Genomic DNA, 16659 nt, shown 5'->3' with positions numbered 1-16659 from the left:
AGAGGAAATGGGGAGTGACTGCTAATGGGTGAAGGGTTTCTTTTTGGGGTGATGAAAAATTCTAAAATTTAAGGTGGTGATGGTTGCTCAGCTCTGTGAATATACTAAAAACCACTAAATTATCCACTTTAAATGATAAATTTGATGGTATGTGAAATACAACTCAATAAAATATTGTATAAGAAAAAAAGGGCAAAAAAACAAAAGAAAAAGAAAAAGCAACTCAAATACAAAACTGGCCATTTACACCTAAAAAGGAAAAATAAAAATAAAAAAGATGTCTAGTCTGTCTTTCCTGTCTTAAGAAAGGCTAAATTGAGGATCTGATCAGGTTGGCAGGAATTATCACTATGATAAATTGCTTGGAGCAAGGGAAAAGAAAAGGAATTTAAATATTCTTTAAATAAGAGATAATAAGGGTCCAGGAGGCAGAGGAGGAATTTTACATATTCAAGCTCATCCCCAAACTCTGGTTTGAACAATTGTTTCCAATTTGGGCTACTAAGCCACTCGTGGAAACTGTGATCTAGTCCTGCCTATTCTGATCAAGGTCTTGAAAGCATAACTGAAAAGTGCTGGCACAGTTTATCCCAGTCCAGGGCTTGGCTTCGATGCCAAATTTAGCCTTTGGCAACTTTTTTCTGTTGAGAGTCTCTGGGGACTTGTTTGACCTCCTTTTGCAGACCTGCAAGGGAATTCACTTCTGGACGGTGGCCTGGCAAGCAGGGAGTGGCTCAGCTGGCTGCCTAATCCTCTATTAAATGAATGATAAAGTGTAACTGGGCACAGTCCACTGGTAGGTCAATTCCCTGTATGTGGGGTTCAGACTAGGAATAACCCAAGGTAATTCCCAGCATTAAATATTACAATCACCTTGACAGGAAATCTTTCAGAATGTATTGTATACATTCTTGCCTTTTTGTACCTAGGCTTTTTTTTTTTTTTTTTTTTTTGGGCACACGGGCTTAGTTGCTCCGTGGCATGTGGGATCTTCCTGGAGCTGGCATCGAACCCGTGACCTCTGCATTGGCAGGCGGATTCTTAACCACTGCGCCACCTAGGAAGCCCTAGGCTTTTTTTCAACTGAGAATGAAAGCATTACATACCGCTATGGAAAACTTGTAAAGTATAATACTATTCTCCTTCCCTAGAGTTAACCATCGCTAATAGTTTGGTGTGTATTCTATCAGACCAGTTTTTTATTTGTTTATAAACAGATACACACACATACACACAACTCACATATACAACTCACACCCATAGCAGGTTTTTTAAAAACTTTTTTTAAAAAACACAAATGGGATCATACTCTACCGCTTGGGCTGTCACTTGCTTTCCCATTTAACTATACATCCTGGAGCTCTTTCTATGTCAGTGCATTGTCAGTACCTATAAATCTACCTTATTCTTTTTTATGCCATGGAATGGATATACTTTATTTAACCATTCCCTATTGATACATGTTTCCTACGTTTCTAATTATTATTTCTAAAAATGAACTCATACATACACAACATCTTTGCGTATGTGTGAGATATTTGGGGGGATAGTTTCCTAGAAGTAGAATTATTTAGGTTTTTGATACATCTGGAAATTATTGCTACAACTTTTTATTTTGAAATAATTTCAAACACTCAAAAGTTGCAAGAGTAGCATAATGAACTCCCATAACCTATTCACCTTGATCCCCCAATTATTATCATTTCATTACATTTGCTCCATCTCTTCTCTCTGTCCCCAACCCTACCTATATGTTATATACATGCAGTATTTTTTTTTTTCTGAACCATTTGAGACATCAGATCCATTGTGGACATGAAGCCCTTTCCTCTAAATACTTCAGTGTATATTTCCTAAAAACGAGGGCTCCTATATAAGCATTCAAATGAGAACACAGATATATAAAAATTTGAGTTCACACCAATTCCTCCAATCCAAAATTACAGCGTTCACTTTAGGCTTCTCCGTAATTGTAACTCCTTTCTCCGGAAGAGAGAAACCTGCTCTCACCGCCCTCCTTTATTTCCCTGTTTGCCCAGTAACCCTGGACATAACAGATCTCCCTGCCATGTCATCTCCTCCGCCCCACCCCTGTGGCCTGCCGTCTGCTTGGCTTCAGCTCTGCCAATCCCAGCCATGCTGGCCTTCACCTTGCTGGCTGCTGCCTATTCAGGCCTTGACCCTGACCAGGCTAGTTTCTGGGAAGAGGAAATTTATTTTTGAATGGTATGATGTAAGAGATATATCTTTTTTTTTCAAATGGGTAATCAACTGTCCCGACATCTATTTTCAATTATTTGAAATGCTCCTACATGTTTGTGTCAGTAGTTGATGATCTGTTCTCTTTCATTAATCAATTTTTTAATTTGTGACCCAATATCACACTTTAATTACTGTGATTATATATTTTGATATCTGATTGGAAGAGGCCCCTCATTATACTTAAAAAAATATTAAGTATGTACTCTTCCAGATGAAGTCTATAACTAGCATGTCAATTTCATTAAAAATCCGATTATAATTTTGACTGGAATTACACTGAGTTGGTAAATTATTTGGGTAAAATGGCATCTTTACAATATCATGAGTCTTTCCATCGGGGACCGTGGTATGCCTTTTCATGTATGCAGTTTTTAATTTTCCTTCAGTGAATATTTGTAGTTTTCTTTGCATGGGTATTGCACATATAGTTTTTTCCTTAGGTTTAAAAAAAATTTTTGGTGGCCATCATTAATGACAGATTTTCATTTTTTCCCTGTATTTTGTACATTGAAGAGATTATGCTGCATATATAATTCTGTGTCCTGTTTTTTAACTTAATATTATGCCATACAAATTTCCTGACTACCAAAATATCATTTTTATGGTTGCATAATTGTCCATCAAATATTTAAGTACCATAATTTATTTAACCATTCTTTAAGGTTGGTAAATTAGATTGCTTCCCATTTTTAAAATGCTAAATACTACTGTGATGAACATCTTTGTGCATAAATCTTTGTTCTATTTTGGATTCTTCCTTAAAATATATTCCTGTTAGTGATATTTCTCTATCTTATGCATAATACAGATATCCCCTGAAAGGTCTTGGATAACACAAAATCAGGGTAAGTTGAAAATATCTTCATACTTGTTTAAAGTTTTAACATTTTGTTCTTATTGAATATACTTACTCTTACAAATTGGTCCTGCCTTCTTTCCATCAGCCACTTTTGGGACATGATTAGAAAGAAACAAAACAGGGAACCAACAAACAACAGTGTCGTAACACAAGCTGATGCAGTGAGAATCTGCATGGGGACAAAAGCCATGCAAGACTATGGACTGGAGAACTCAAGGTTTGGGGGAGCTGGGGGTGAAGGGGAAGCTGATACGAAGCAAGAGAGTAGCACAGACATATATATACTACCAACTGTAAAATAGATAGCCAGTGGGAAGTTGTTGTATAACAAAGGGAGTTCAACTCGAGGATGGAAGATGCCTTAGAGGACTGGGACAGGGAGGGTGGGGGGGACTCGAGGGAGGGTGGGGGGGAGTCTAAGGAGGGAGGGAATACGGGAATATGTGTATAAAAACAGATGATTGAACTTGGTGTACCCCCCAAAAAATAATAAATTAAAATAAATAAATAAATAAATAAATAAATAAATAAGAGAAAAAAAAAAAGACCATGGAAGGCCATTGTCTCCTTGAACCAGCAACTTCTGGTCTTGCACGCTTACTTTGTGGTGTTCATTTACACACTTGACTTCTTTGCATTTCTTAAGTGATGTAAAATCCCTCACATCTTCAAAATTTCATTACGTGCCTTGTGGAACTATTGATTTTTTTTTAAAAGAACTTTATTTTTGTAAGTAAATGAATAATTTATTTATTTATTTGGCAGCTTTGGGTCTTTGTTGCTGTGCAGGCTTTCTCTCGCTGCCGCGAGTGGGGGCTACTCTTCACTGTGGTGCGCAGGCTTCTCATTGCAGTGGCTTCTCTTGTTGAGGAACACCAGCTCTAGGTGCACAGGCTTCAGTAGTTGCTGCGTGTGGGCTCAGTAGTTGTGACTTGTGGGCTCTGGAGTGCAGGCTCAGTAGTTGTGGCACAGGGGCTTAGTTGCTCCTCAGCATGTGGGATCTTCCCAGACCAGGGATAGAACCCGTGTCCCTTGCATTGACAGATGGATTCTTAACCACTGCGCCACCAGGGAAGTCCCCTATTGATAAAGTTGAGTGCTGCATAACTCTGAGAATGTCTGTATACTGAATATAATCTAATTCTCTTGATTACTCAAGGTTTATATAGACTCAGACTTAAAGTTTTCTTCCCCAAGCCCTATGGAGGTACATAGGACTGTTTTTGCCTATGCTAAAGGGACTAAATTGCTATACTTTTCTATCAAGCCAATTTTTAGGCCTCTTTTCATGTCTACCCTGCTTACAGACATGCAGCATTCTCTTCTCACTGCTCTCTGCATGCCTAAATGGGATAGTTTCTCCTTCCTCTTCTAGTTTACTGCTTTTAATTTTTTATGAGTTTGGAAACCAGATTGCCAGGTCTTTTAAAATTGAATCCAAGTAAAAATTAATAGCCTCTGAGATAGCGCTTCGATAAATCTTTGGCATAACAGGCTTCATCTTTAGGGGAAGGACTTTGGTGAGCTCTGTTTTGTTTCCACAGAGGTCTTTTTCCATCTCCTTTATTTCCTTAGTTCCTTGCTGTACTTCAGATAGAAGAGACTGTCAGATAGAGTTTCACACAAATGAAGTTTCATTACAATTATCAGGTTGGTAACGTAACATTAAAATGCCTCCTTTCCTCCACCTAATTCTGATTCGTTACTTCCTTTCTTTCCTTTCACATTGTGTGTCAGTTTGACTAAACCTAGAGAAATTGTTACTTGGGCTTCGGGTCCAATCGAAACCTTCATTTCTCTTACGTTTTCTTTCTCCCGCCTCTTTTTTTTTTTCAGTTAATTAATTAATTTATTTTATTGGTTGTGTTGGGTCTTTTTTTGCTGTGCGCGGGCCTTCTTTTTAGTTGCGGTGAGCAGGGGCTACTCTTTGTTGTGGTGCACAGGCTCCTCATTGCCATGGCTTCTCTTGTTGCACAACACGGGCTCTAGGTGCGTGGGCTTCAGTAGTTGCAGCACATGGGCTCAATAGTTGTGGCTCACGGGCTCTAAAGCGCAGGCTCAATAGTTGCGGTGCACGGACTTAGTTGCTCCACAGCATGTGGGATCTTCCTGGAGCAGGGATCGAACCTGTGTCCCCTGCACTGGCAGGTGGATTCTCAACCACTGCGCCACCTAGGAAGCCCCCGCCTCTTTTTAATAATTAATACATCTCTACATTTCACATCAACAAAGCTATAACTCCTTTATTTTAAAAAAAATCATTTCTTATCTGAGGGCTCTTTTGATTAAAAGCAGATTAAGTATATTCCATTATATGAAGAAAAGAATTTACACACCTCTTCTTGTCTTCTTACCTTTACTCTTACTCATGGCTAATTGACAAGGGCTGTGGTGCTAAGTCATGATTGTGTGGTCATTCTCTGCCAAGGCCAATCATTCTCCCTTTGCTGCTGATTGCCTCTCTTAATATTGAACTATCTTGCAACTGCTGAGGTGCTTTGAGTGAGGGGGTGTGCCAGGGTTCAAAACATCTACCTAAAACCCACACAATACTGGAGAATCACCTCAAACTTCATGTCATATTAGCGGTGAGTCAGTGGCATCATCTTTGTATTGGGGCATAATAAATGCTCTTGATGATGACAGTGTTGTGTTTCTTTTTAAGGACAACTGTCCCATGTTGTCCTTAAAAAATGTATCAACTATGAGCACAAAATGGGTGGTTATCAATGTTCATGGTTTCAACTTTGGATCAGCTCAAACTTTCTTTTACCATGCCATTCCTCAGTCATTTTTTAATACATTGAATTGTGACATTCATGCATTTGCAGATGAATAAGCACTTTAGGGTCTTACACAGCAGCACAGCCTACCACTCAAGAGTTTATTATCAGCAGCATCACCATTTTCAGTATTTATTTATGCAATTATTTAAATATTTTATTACATTTTTTACTGCTATTTATAAATGAGTAGAAAATGGAAACGCTGATACTAGTAATAAGAAGCATAGGTTTCCTAAACGTAACACAATTGAGCAAAGGTGGAGTCATTAGCTATATACAAAGCAGGGACTCTAATCTCGGTCAGGTAGATGTTAGCACAAAATTAGAAAATATAATGCATGCTAGAAATACTTTATCAAAGATCATATCTTAAATGTGAGTTGCAAATAGCAATTGAATACTACTTTCAGCTCTTTGGGGGGAAATGCTCCTGTAATATGTGTGCATTTAAGTTTTTCATAATCAAGTTTCGTATATGTTACCAGGATTGTATAAAGGAATTGGGTAGGAAATAAACTAGGGTCCACCTATAGGGAGTTCCAAGTGGCACTTTATTTAGCCTCCTTTTCCCTTCTATGTGTCTTTTATAGAATTTACATTATTAATACTAAGTACCTTCAAGCTCTGTAGAGAAGTGAGGACGATGTCTGTGCCTAAAACAGTATCAGACATACAGCGCACTTGCTGCCTGCTGCTTCTCTGCATCCTTTACTGACTTCCCTTTCCCAAATGAAGGTGTTTCTCAAGGTTCAGCCATAAACTAGGGTGCCTGATTTTGAATGGTAAATGTATTTTCACAGTTTCAAGTTGTTATGAATGGAAAGAGCATGGCAATAAGGTGAGGGTTCTTTGAGGAACTTTGGTTGAAAGGTCAACTAGCTCCAGACCCTCGTCCTTGGTTTTATAGCTCCACAAATTCTAGACTGTCCATAACACAGAGTAGACTGGACTCTGCAAGGGTGGTTTGGGCTAACTAAAATCGAGAGAAACTATTATATTTTCCAGAGGGCCAATTTTTAATTTTTTTTTTAAGATTTTTTTTGATGTGGACCAGTTTTAAAGTTTTTATTGAATTTGTTACAATATTGTTTTGGTTTTTTTTTTTTATGTTTTGTTTTTTTTGGCTGCAAGGCATGTGGGATCTTAGCTCCCTGACCAGGGATCGAACCCGTACCCCTGCATTGGAAGGTGAAGTCTCAACCACTGGACCACCAGGGAAGTCCCTAATTTTTAATTTTAATATGCAAAATTGTACATGGATTAGAATGGTTACATTGGTATGAACGCTTTCATCCCCTCTTTTTTACAGATCTTATTTAATAAATTTAATTCAGAAATATATATTCAGCATCTTTATGAGATAGACACTATATGAGATAGATACTGAATAAATATATACATACATAATTAGTATATATACACATTAATTCTTAGGGTAGGTATTATGCTCTATTAATTGTAATGAAAATCTTCCTCTTCATTGTCTATTGAAATATTCCAGACCTGTATTTTAATTTGGATTTTGTTTCTTACTGTGGGATCTGCGGCAAGTTATTTTGAGCCACAATGTTTTCATCTAGTAAGATGGGCATAATATTTCAATCCTATAAAGTTTTTATGAGGATTAGATTAAATAATATAACATGTGAAATGCTCAGGCAAGGGCCTGTTACATTGAATGATAATAGTCCACAGAGAATTGCTATGGAGCAGGTACTTCCACCTGTACCAACTTAAGCCTCACATCAACCCTATGAGTTAGGTATAGTGTTTAATCCCTGATCCACAGATGAGTATCTTGAAATCTAGAAAGGTAGGATAACTTGCTTCTGCTTATGCAGTTAGTAAATAGGATTTGAGTGCAGTCAGTCTGGGTCCAGGGTCCTTGTTCTTAAACACCTGTGCTATATTCCCTCTCCTTAGTAGTCACTGTCTTCCCTTTCTCACCTAAATTCCATCTTTCTACTGGCTATTTCCACTTGTGACTTTCTGTTATCTCAAAGCAGGGGTTCTTACCTGCAGCCCATGGGTGGGTTTCAATTAATATCTTTAATCTGTGAATTAATCAGACCTCATATATAAATGGTGGAAATGTGGCTCAAACAAGCTTAACCATGGAGGAATTTCCACAAAGGACTAGGATGTGTCCTGGAATCCAATGACAGGAATGTGATGGATCAATGGACTCAAATGCATTTGAGCATTCTCCATTTCTTGGGCTCATGTGTTAGGAAACACATCAGCTAAGGGCATCCATTGCTTCAGTTACTAGGGAGAGACTGACTTGATCCTTTGGATATAAAGTACAAAAATTCCAGAAAGGGCTTTAATATGCCCAGTTGGGGTCAAGAGTTCTCCGGCAGTCAATTCCATGGGTGGCCATTACAAATCGTATAACATGTATAAATACGAATACATTTTTTTTTCCAAAAAAAGGATCCATTGATTCCATCAGATTCTCAAAAGAAGTGATTTGTAACTGAAAAACAGAAAAGAACTACTACAAACAAAAAGCATGCCAAAATCATCTCTTTCTTTTCCTTAACACCAATCCTTCTGACTCCCCTGCTTCTGTCACAGGTACCATAGTCTTCTAGACAGTTAGTCTTGTCACCTTGTTGTATTTTGATTTTTCAGTGTTCTTTACTGTCTGCGTTCAGTTATTCAGAAAGTTCTTTTGATTCTTTCATGCAATGGCTGTTGGAAATATTCCTTTCTACCTCTACTGCCACAATTCATGACTACCAGCTGTCCTCTTCTTTAGCTCCTTAAATAGTAATATATTCTTAATCAAATCGTTATAACTTGTCCCTCCTTGCTCAAATCTACTCTATTAGATGAATGTTTTAAACACTGTCTTCTTGTCATTCTGCTCAAAGCCTCTGTGGTGTTTCCTTTCCAGGGTAGGACCCTTTGCAGTTTAGTCCTGCCCACCTTTCCAACCTCTTACCAACTGATGTTTTATCTCCTGATTAGTAAATACTCTCTCTCTCTCTTTTCTTTTTTCTGGCTGCATTGGGTCTTTGTTGTGGGCTCAGTAGTTGTGGCTCGTGGGTTCCAGAGCGCAGGCTCAGTAGTTGTGGAGCATGGGCTTAGCTGCTCCGCGGCATGTGGGACCTTCCCGGACCAGGGCTCGAACCCGTGTCCCCCGCATTGGCAAGCGGATTCTTAACCACTGTGCCAACAGGGAAGTGCCAGTAAATACTTCTCTGTTCATTCATACTTGTTGCTTGCTGGTCTGTTTTCTTGACTTGAAGCATGTCTATTTGCAGTTCACACCATTACTTGTCTTTGTTAAGAAATAAGAAAGCAACTCATCTCCACAAGGGATTGAGTCTTGGACCTGAGCTGTTATGCTCATTCCCTTCTCTGAATGTTTGTTGATTCTCCAGGGCCCTCCCTTGAATAGCCCTTCCTTCTCTCCATCCACATATTTTTCTTATTCTACTTTCCTAGAGAAGCAGTCAAAACTCTCTCTTCCCCTGTTATGAATTATTACAGAACGTACTCTTTTACTCACATTGACACTTAATTCTATGATATGCTGTATTGATATTTAAACGTTTTAAGCATTTTGTTTCCCAAATAGATTATGAGGATCAAGTAGGCAAGACTTCTCTCAAATTAGTTAAATATGCCCTGTAGCACTTACCAAAGTTATATACATACAGAAGGCACAAATACTTGTCGAGCATTTATAAATGTCAATGTAAAAATATATGGAGTTTTGTTTGTTCATATCATATATGACTTGCTCACTTTCCAAAGAAGAGTTGCACTAGAAACTTCTTTTAAGTAGTAGCTCCTCTATGTGGAAACACTTTTAAGTGTTAGTCTAGAAATTAAGTATTTCTCCAAAGGCTGAGGTGGGACTTGGTGGGGAAAATGTAGAAGCTATTGAGTTAGAAGTCATCAATTGCAGATAAAAAGAAATGAGATCATGAAAAACAATCGATGAGAAAAATCTCTTTTACAACTTTTTAGGAATACGTTCCTTCTGTAACATGGTTCACATTTTTAAAGAGATGTGTTCTGTGTTCTCATTTGCAAGTTATGTAGCATCATCCTGAAGTCAACTGATGAAGTTTATGTTTGGGTTCAGACTGGCGCTCTGCCAGCCATTCAGTGTGACCTTGACCTGGTCATCTAACTTCTCAGAGCCTCCCCTGACCCCTTATCTAGAAAACTGAGATAATAATATTGGGTTGGCTAAAAAGTTCGTTTGGATTTTCCCATACCATGTTACAGGAAAACCCAAATGAACTTTCAATACTTAGCTGATGTTGTGAGATCAACATCAGGTAATAGCGTGTTGTGAGACTTAAACGAGGTAGTATATACAAGGCATTTAGTAAAATATTTGCAGCCAATAGGCAATCAATCAATGGTGGATGTTATCACTCTTTATTCCGTAGGGAGAGAATTAAATGTGGGCCAGGGACTTCCTTGCTGGACCAGTGGCTAAGACTCTGCACTTCCAACTGAAGGGGACACAAGTTCCATCCCTGGTTGGGGAACTAAGATCCCACACTAAAAAAAAAAAAAGAAGGAAAAAAAAAAGGTGGGCCTGATGGTTTACTTAAGAAACCTGGAGGTACCAGGGAAGACATATGCCGTATGCAGAGGTGAATGACTGTGCAGGGTTGATAGAGCAAGGGAGGTAATTCTGACTGGTATAGATGGCACTGGGAAGTTGGGAGGTGTAAAGTATGATTGGGCCACTTTATGGACAATTATTTACAGGTTCCTCTCACGTGGCATACATTACGTTTCCAAGTTTAAGTTATAGACTAACATCTTGACTAGAATCGAGTTTCAGTAGGTTAAAAAAAATAGCATTCTCGGGATTTCAGGTATTAGTGACAGAAAAGGAAATCAGCACGAGGAGCTGAGAACAGAGATGGCTTCTCCCCACAGTGTTGCTCTCCATCCCTACCGCAGCCCACCCTTTCCTCTGTCAGGAACAGATTGTTTCCTCCGCAACGTTAAGAGTATGGCAGCAAATTGCAGGGCTTAACAGCAGAACTATGTGGCAGAGAATTGGCTGAGTAGAATCATGTTAGTTGATCAAAACAGAGAAGCAGTAAGTCCATTCCAGCGGGCACTGGCACTGCTCGCTGTGAACATGGGATCTTGGAAAGGTCAGCCAAAAGAAATGGAGACGGACATTTGGAAGTATGACGAGGATAGTGAGTCAGAGTTACTCACTTCATCAGAGCAAGAGACCCTGTGGGTCACAGCTATTAGAGCTTACTGTGGGAAAATTCAATAAAGAGCTCTGCTGCTAACATTGAACAATTACAGTGTTTTCTAATTTCCAGGAAGAATGGGTTTAAAGGTTTTCATTTTGTGAATTGTTATTAAACTTTTGGTACTTTCTAGTGAAAAGTTGCAAACAAATTTTAAAGGAAAAACGCAGACGTATTATTTCTTACAAATACATTTTTTTATATGTGGGAGCTCTGCGTAAACATAATATAGCTAGATTTAGTGCTAGTAAAACTGTGTCAAGTCCATATGCCAGAATTCAATCTAACAATATTTCACGGTGTTCCACAATGAGCACCATAATTTCTAAGTACCGCCACCTGAACTAGTTTGAAAACCAACACATTACACCCCTGACTGCCTTTTGTTATTTCTTGGGGAAAGGAATGTTATTAGCTCAGTGACACTCACAGGCAAAGGCTTAGAATCAAAGTAATCTTTAAAATAAATAAAAAAGACCAAAAGAGAATTAAATGGGGTAAATTTGAGCGCAAGAAGAATAACATAATAATAGTTAATGTTTTCTGAGCACTTATTATCTACCAGGCTCTGTGATAAGTACTTTTCAAACATAATTTCATTTAATCTTCACAACCATCCTGTGAGATAACACCAGCCCTATTAGATACATGAAGAAAAAGAAGGCTCAGACTTGCTCAGAGTTCCATAGGCTGGTAAGTGGTGGGTGACACTGAGATTCAAATTCGGGTTTCTGGACTCCAATCATGATGACACTGCAATGCCCCTTTTGTGTCTACAATTTAAAAAAAAAAACTCTAAAAATTGAGATACAGTAAAGCACACCAATCTTTTTGCACGTATATTAATCCTTGTAATCATTAACTACATGAAGGTACTGAGCATTTCTGGCAACCCAGAAGGCTCCCTCCTGTCCCACTCTCATTCAGTTCCTCCGAAGTAATCACTACTCTGCCCCTATCGCCATAGATAAATACGTTTTAGTTAGAGTTATCTAACTTTTTGGAGTTATCACCAAAAGATTCCCTATATGAATCCTTCATCTTGCCACTTTAGCTGTAGTATTCAAAGCTGCTCTAGTTCTGACTTTTCAAGAACTCATTGCAGAGACTAGCTGTTGCAAATGACTTCAATTTCTTGCACTATTTTGAAATTAATACAAATTTTGAAAAAAACACAAAGAAAATCCTGGATGCAGTTAAAGGACTGTTATTAAACCGCTCTAGCTTAGAAACACCACAGGCACAGGTTGCTTGACTGATGTAATTTGGTGCATCCATTTCCAATCATGGTGTCTCACTAGGGAATGGATGACCAGGAAAGGTCATCTCAGTGTACGGAAGGGAAGACTAGCCACGCAGAGTAGGTAACAGTGATTGCTTTGCACGATCTTAAAGCACACGAACACATCTATGTCCAGATATCTTCCACAGCTGACTTGCTGTTTTATGATGCAAGGGAAAGGAAGAGGAAAGGAGAAGAAGATCTAAGGAGGGAAGTGAGGGAAATACGACCTTCAAGGAGGCTTTATTGTGGTGGCTTTCCATGCCTTGCCGACTAGCACTTAAAACCACCTTACTTCTTGTCCAACCTGGCAGTGACAAAAGAAGCGTCACAGCTTCACCTCAGGCTCTCAAACTGCGGTTGCTGAATTTAAAAAAAAAAAAAGATTGTAGATAACAGCTCTCTCTTCTCTCTCTCCCCTTCCCACTCTCCCCCCACTCCTGGTTTTGCACTTCATTCTGTTTTCTACACCAGCCAACTATGGCCTCTTGAAGCAGTCTACGGAGTACAGTTGAGCACCAGGGAAAGAATAATGGACATCTGTAGGGTTCGGAGACTTTAGGAGTGATATGTGTATGAGGTGACTTAAGGGGGGAGAATCTAGAGGAACGTCTGGCCATCAAAGCAGCAGGACGGGCCCAGAAGTGGGCGCACGTGACAGCAGCAGCACCTCGAGAGTGACATCACCCTGGGGGCGGAGCCGAACCATCCAGGGCCTTGTCTGCTGTGGAGCTCCGCTCCCCACTTCCCCACTGAATGCCCACGACCCCACCAGCCAAAGCCCCCTGAGGAAACAGCGATGCCCAGACCTCACAGAGCGGCAGAGCCAGGGCCCAACCTCTCCGAGCAGAAAAGGGCTCAGTCTTCGTTGTCTCTCCCCGCCACTCCCCACCCCCAAACGGTGGAGGGGGCGGGGGCGCGCGCGCTCCACCACGCACGCGCCCCCACGCACGCGCTCTCCCTTCGCGCTCGCGCTCCTCCCCACCCCGGCCCGGAGGGGGCGGGGCTGCGGGCGGCCTCGGAGGGTGCGACGCCCCCGGCGCGGCGGCGGCGCTAGCGAGCGGCCGGCAGGGCGCGGGGTGCTGGGCGCGCTGCTCCGGCGGGGCCCGCTTGCACTGCCGCCTCGTGCTAGCCGCCCGGCCGGCGGGGGAAGCTGCGAGCGCTGCGAGCGCCGGGCCCGGGGCCGCCGGCGCTGCCCTCCCGCCGCCACCGCCACCGCCCTCCGTGCCTCCTCCGGGCGGCCCCGCCCCCGTTCCCATCCCCCTCGCGCTCACCTCCCGGCTGTGCCGAGCGCGAGGCGGAGCGAGTCGCCCGCCGCCGCCGCCGCCGCCGCCGCCGCGCTGAGGGGCGAGAGCCCGCGCCCGCGCCGCTGCTGACAGGAGGACCGCCGCGGGCTGCGCTCGCCGCCGGGAGGCCCCGCCGCGCCTTTCCTGGACGCAGACCCACCGCGGGCGTCGGAGCGCGGCGAGGTGCTCTGGGATCGCGGGCGGCGCCGGCGGGCGGCGCGGTCCTCACCGGAGATCCCGGGGACTGGAGCTTGACCCCGAGGTGCAGCCAGCCCTCGTCCGAGCGGCAGGTGAGAGACCCCGGGAGCCCGGGAAGGGAAGGTCGCTTCAGTGACAGGGGCGTTCGCCTCCGACGCCTGGGCTCCGGGGAGCGGGGCGGGGGCGAGCGGGGAGACGGCGAAATGGGCAGCGGAGTGTCTCCGGTGTCCAGGGCGTGGGGAAGGTTGGCTCCAGATGTGGCACTCGGGGTGGCTTCGGATGGGTCCGGGATCGGTCACTTCGGTGTCACCGAAGGTGTCATGGAATTTGGTACCGAGTCTCCGGATGACGGGGACCAGGAGGAGATGCGAGGCAGATTGCTAAACGTGGCAGGGAATGTGGTGCAGAACGAGTTGCAAAACGTGCCCCTTGAATGCAGCATAAAAGTAGTTGTGAAATGTGCCAGGTAAGGCACAGGGTGGGTTGGTCTGTGTGGCGTTGAAATTCACGGTGGAAGTGTTATTAGTGATATTGTTAATTTCTCTGGGGAAGGAGGCGTAGTCTAAGAGATTAATTAAGGCTCATGGCTAGATATTTTAACACAGGAAATCGAGAGGAGCTATGATATGCTATTTTTTGAGGCAGAGATAGTGCCCACGTGAAAGAAACAAGCAAATTGTGTCTGGTTGTGAGGTGGGAAAGAAAAAAATAGGGCTAAAATAATTTCAGGGTTTGCCATCAGCGTGTAGAGCAATTGTAGGATACAATTGTAGCCTGTGTTCTATTCCAGGTGTGGAATGTTTAAAATGGTTTTCACCAAACATAAACAATGATAACTAATATTAGGGAGAGGATTTGGTGTTTTGGGTGTCTTTCACTGTCTTCTCTGCTCCTCTCCAGGAAAAGAAAAAACAAACCCCCCCAAAACACACAAAAAAACGCATCCCACATCTTGACCATAATTCTGAGTTCAAGATCATTGGGCAAAGGGACATTTTTTCATAGGTGTCTCTTCATTTTTACAGAGGTGAAAATTTCTGGAATGAGGAAAACAAAACAATATGGTGAACAAAAGGGATAAATTTTCAGGCTTTTTTGAGGGATTGGAGCCAAAAGCTATTGCAATGGTTAATTACAGTGAATGACAGTAGTGAAATATTCTTGATGTTGGGGTGGCAAAATAGGAAAAAGAAATTGAATACAATAAATGTGGCATAAAAAGCAACAGCATGGATACTGTCAGTGGAGCACTTCTTGCAGCATTTCCCAGGTAGATCATCTTAGGAATGTGAGCACAGAAATAAAATATTAAATATTCTCATTCTTTCTCTCTCTGTCTCTCTCTCTCTCCTCTCTCTATACACACACACACACACACACATATAATTACCCACATGCTGCAAAACATTGTGACTTCCATTTAAGAAGAACATCTGTGTTTTGAGAGGATTGTCAGAACATAGCTGGAATTTCAGAAGTAACAAAAGACAGCTCCATGAGCTATTTAATGTAACATATACATTCAGTGAGTGTCTGTATACTATGAAACAAGCAGAAATAGCTGCATGTGTTCATTAGGGTATAGTTAATTATTGATGAGATTTTAGTGTCTTATGTTAACAGTTCTTGCAGAGAAACGGAGTTACTTGCCTGAATGTTGTTCTTATAACAAGAACAGTAAGGAATTTGCCACATAATCTGAAAATTCATACTGATTGGCTTCGTCCTGGATCCACATCCAGCCATTAAGGGATCATTTGCTTCAAAGACAAAACTGGATTTTCCTTGGTGATTAATTTTGGGTTTTAGTCTTTTCTGTTGATACGTCCCTCACCTTGAGGCTGTTTGGGGCTAAAGCATAGAGGAGAGGGCCTGAGGAGAATAAAGAGCAATTCTGTTGGGTCTTCCTGTTTTGTTCTGACCGTAAGCGGTATGTACTGCCACCCCCTACTGTCTGTAGGAAGAGGTGTTACAGAGCCCCATTCTTTTCTTGTTATCACTGCCCCCTTGTGTAAGGGAAGAAATTGATAGTGCACTCTGGGAAACTGCTCTCCTCAGACTGTTCTTGCTAGGGTGGTTATGCAGATTTCTAATCACCTATTCAGAGTTACAGGGCTTTAAACTTACTGTTAGTCAGACATCAGGTTTAATGTCTATTTTTAATACTATCTAATTTTAACCAGTAATCCACACTGCTAAGAATGTTTTCAGTATGTTTGGGGAGATGGTACTACCAGTAGCGCTAGTAGTAATGGCTCACCTTTACATAGCACCTACCTTGTGCCAGTCCTGTTAGACAGGTTTTAATCAGTTCCAGCAGCCTATGAGGTACATACTGTTATTTCCATTTTACAAATGAGCAACGGAAACACAGATGTTAAATAGCTTGCCCAAGATTATTTAGCCAGCAGGTGGAATGGCTCCACACTCTGTGCTCTTCCTAAGTATATGACATTGCCCTCTCAACCAAATTAGTATTGACACATATCCTTAAAGTGCAGGTGCCCATCTTAAAAAAGCAAGTACCGTAGATGTGGATAAGCCCAAGTAGGTAGTAAGACACATAAATGTTAAGCGTACAAATACACCAAAAAATACAGTGACATATAGTATGAACATGTCTCTTTAGGAATTTATTTCTGTCATTTATTTCCAGGATTATAAGTAGAGGAGTATCAATACTATTTATGTGGTTAAGGGAATATTTGTGCTGGAGATTGGTTTTCGGGGAGCTCTG

The 16659-nt window shown here is 41.6% G+C and overlaps 1 protein-coding gene across 12 annotated transcripts in view; it reads left to right on the top strand.

Annotated features, from left to right (window-relative positions):
* The first annotated feature begins 13495 nt into the window (after positions 1-13495).
* TANC2 (tetratricopeptide repeat, ankyrin repeat and coiled-coil containing 2) overlaps positions 13496-16659 on the top strand; it is a 342062-nt gene continuing 338898 nt past the window's right edge. For all 12 annotated transcript variants that reach the window (XM_057716527.1, XM_057716534.1, XM_057716530.1 and 9 more), the window contains exon 1: positions 13496-14014. The gene's annotated coding sequence lies outside the window, so the exon portion shown is untranslated. The remainder of the gene's footprint in view (positions 14015-16659) is intronic.

This window comes from Hippopotamus amphibius, chromosome 17 (assembly GCF_030028045.1).
Source record: "Hippopotamus amphibius kiboko isolate mHipAmp2 chromosome 17, mHipAmp2.hap2, whole genome shotgun sequence".
Taxonomy (NCBI): Eukaryota; Metazoa; Chordata; class Mammalia; order Artiodactyla; family Hippopotamidae; genus Hippopotamus; species Hippopotamus amphibius.
Note: the sequence above shows the minus strand (reverse complement) of the source record. Positions and strands in the feature narration are given on the sequence as shown.